Source organism: Erythranthe guttata, chromosome 12 (genome assembly GCF_056151865.1).
Source record: "Erythranthe guttata isolate IM_541 chromosome 12, IM_541, whole genome shotgun sequence".
In the NCBI taxonomy this organism is placed as follows: domain Eukaryota; kingdom Viridiplantae; phylum Streptophyta; class Magnoliopsida; order Lamiales; family Phrymaceae; genus Erythranthe; species Erythranthe guttata.
The window spans coordinates 6,346,908-6,350,691 of NC_142544.1; positions in this window are offsets into that span (position 1 = coordinate 6,346,908).

Here is a 3,784-nt window from a genome sequence, read left to right on the forward strand (position 1 = left end):
ATATATATATATATATATATATATATATATATATATATATATATATATATATATATATATATATGGGATTATTCGTCAAAAGTCCTCCATTACACAAGTCTAATTACAGTAGGTCCAATGTTTTTAGAACTTTTTGAGATAATTCCATTTCAGCATTAAATAATAAAAAATAATTAATTATTACTATTATACCCCTAACTTAAATAATGAAGGGTGTTTGGCATAAATTAATTACTAATTAGCACCGAAAAACAAGTCCCAAAGGAATTCAACCTAAATCCAACTCTGACTCGGGAAAACCCATTCACACAAATTTCACTCACTGTGTGAACAGAAAAACCAAAAATAAAATAAAAAAATTAATGGTTATAAATATTCCAGATCCGGCGGCGGAAGGTGGAGGATATGCATGTGGAGGAGCGGCGGCCGCCGCTGTGGAAGTGCACAGAGTATGTCTTCCGCAGCCGAGGACCACCGTGGAGAAACTCCGGCGCCGCCTAGCGGACATCTTCTTCCCCGACGACCCGCTTCATGGGTTCAAGGATTAGACCCGGTTCAGAAAGTTTGTAATCGGGCTACAGATTTTCTTCCATGTTTTTCAGTGGGGCCTGGATTATAGTTTTGAATAGTTGAAATCTGATGTTGTTTCTGTGATTACAATTGCGAGTCTCGCAATTCCACAGGTATATTAATTAAATAAATATCTAGAACTTTTAATTTTTTTGTATTTTCCGTTTTTTTTTTTTTTTTTTGGATTTTGTTATGATTGTGTTTGGTTCAGTAAAAGAATATTGTATTTTTGCTACATCACTTGCACACACACACACACACACATAAAGTGTTTTTTATTGCTGATGGGAGGATGAAGATGATGATTTTTTCAAATAGTGATTTACGTTTCAAATAACGAAAAGAAGATGATTACACGGACTATGCTCTAGGGTTCATTGGATAGAAGACGGTGTCCTTTATAGTGGTTTTCTAGCTTCTTTTTCTCAAATTTTTTCATATTTTCTTGTTAGAATTCATAGTGATTTTCGATGTTTATATAGTTGTGTATATAAAGTGATTTTCATGTTTATATAGTTGTTTTGTACATAGTGGTTTTCATATTTATATTGTTTATACGGAGTGATTTTCATAATGTCAGGCTTTGTCTTTGATAAATTTATAGTGATTTTCAATAATTTTTGTACAGATTTTTATATAACTGTATACACAGAGTGGTGTTTATGTTGGCATAGTTGTTATAAAGAGTGGTTTTCATGTTATATAGTTGTTATACAGGGTGGTTTTCATGTTTATATAGCCGTTTATACAGAGTGATTTTCATGTTTATATAGAGTGGTTTTTATTTAAAAAAAAAACTGGAAAGAAAATAAAAAAAATACCATTTTAAAAAAATGAAATTAAGAAAAAAGAAAAATCATGAAAAAATGAAAATAAAAATAAAACCATTTTTTTAAATTAAAACCAAAAAATATGAAAAATATAAATAACAAAAAAAATTAAAATAAAAAATCGAAAAAAAAATTAAATAAAATAATTACAAATTTTTCTTTTAAATCGAAATAAAGAAAACTATTAAACAAAATAAAAAAGAAAAGAAAAAAAAAACTGAATTGGCGTGATAAGCGGAATAATTTTTGGAGAAGATTTGGGTGTAGATTATGTGTATATTTTTTTTTTAAATTAAATAATTATACAAATTAATAGTTAGTGGGGGCATATATGGTTTTTCAAGCCCATTGGATTTATCTCAAATATCATTTATAAATAAAAGATTTATCAAGAATTAAAATCTGAATGAAGGGTGTTTGGCATATAGCCCCATATATATATATATATATATATATATATATATATATATATATATATATATATATATATATATATATATATATATATATATATATATATATATATATTGATGATGCTAAAATATAGCTCACCTAGGGTGGTGTAGAAAATGAACTGGGAGAGCAAAGCAGATCAGTAGCTTGACAGCTTGATGATCCTGAGGTACCTGCGATCATAGAACACATGAACTAAGCCGGGGGTTGATCCGGCGGAAACCCCTCCGACGCTCAAGTCAGACGTGCTGATCATAGAAATAGTCCAGAGAATACGCGTTTTTGTATTGCTCAGTTAATAGGACGTACCTTAATAAAATGAGTAAAACCTCTATTTATATGTCGTTTATTGGGTTGGGTTTGCTTTGTTGGGCCCAAGCCTTACTTGAAGGTGTTTGGGTCTCGGTGATATTGGTCTTCGATATTGGGCTCGTAGCCCAGTAGGTAAAGAAATTGTAGGCCCATTGGGTTGGCCCAATTAGGCATATCATTAAGCCCCCCACTCTCGAGTCGATGTGGGGGCCATGTTGTGATGGGTCTCAGATCGTGTCGAGAGTAAAAATGGTTGAAGTCGATCGTTGGCGTATGGCCTAATGGTATGCGAAAACGCATTGGAGCGTGTGTCGGAGGGGCGTGAATGCGCGTTGGCGCATGGCGCGACAAGGTTGTCGCGATATAAGTTAATTGAGTCGTCGGTTTTGTCCTGCGACGATGTGGTAGCGAATTATCTCCTCGTGGGAGTTGTCTTGTCGCGGGGTAATAGTGTTGATCGAGTTATCTCCTCGTGGGAGTTGTCTCGTGATAATGTAGTAGCACGGATCAAGTAATCTCCTCGTGGGAGTTGTCTCTGGGGTAATCGAGTTGATCGAGTTACGTCCTCGTGGAACTTGCCTCACGGTAATGTAGTAGCACGGAGCTAGTATTCTCCTCGTAGGAGTTGTTATTTTTCGACATTGTCAATGTTTTGACGTGTTGCTTGTATGTGTTTACATATAGCCTTCTGCGTGATGTACTTGAGGAGGGGATCGGGCTCTCAAGATTTTTATAGGGGGATCGTGCCCTTTGTTAGACCTCGTGGGTCGTAAGTATGTTTGGACCGTGGCCACGTTTTAATGAATGACCCATCGAAAACATGTAGATAAATTTGAGTAATCAAGCTGGCCAGGCTATATAGATTTTCATAATATCTCTAAGTGCTTCTAGGATTGTAATCGTGCTAACTTGAGCTTGCGATTATATAGTGAATTTCGGGCGAGCTGTCTCCTCATAGGAGTTATCTTGCAGCGAAGTTGTAGGAGCATTGGATGACCCGCGACTAAGGAGCGTGCGGATTGAGGTCGCTCATAGCGAGTTGTCTCCTCGTGGGAGTTGTTTCGCAGCGAGTCTTTTTATCGAGCGAGGTGGCTGCACGTGGGAGTTGCCTTGCAACGAATTTGTAGTGCCGAGCGAGTTGGCTCCTCGTGGGAGTTAGTCTCGCTGCGGGTTGTAGTACCGAGCGAGTAATCTCCTGGTGGGAGTTGTCTCGCTGCGGGTTCGTATTACCGAGCGAATTGGTTCCTCGTGGGAGTTCCCCTTGCAACGGATTTGTAGTATCGAGCGAGTTGGCTCCTCGTGGGATTTGTCTCGCTGCGGGGTTGTGCTACCGAGCGAGTTGGCTCCTCGTGGGAGTTGTCTCGCTGCGAATTGTGGGACAGAGCGAGTGGTCTCCTCGTGGAAGTTATCTCGCTGTGGTTATGAGACCCGAGGGAGTTGGCTCCTCGTGGGAGTTACCTCGCAACGGGTTATATGACGGAGCGAGTGGTCTCCTCGTGGGAGTTATCTCGCTATGGTTTCGTAGACCCGAGGGAGTTGGCTCCTCGTGGGAATTATCTCGCAACGGGTTGTAGTTTTGAGCGAGTTTGCTCCTCGTGGGAGTTGTCTCGCAAGCCCCC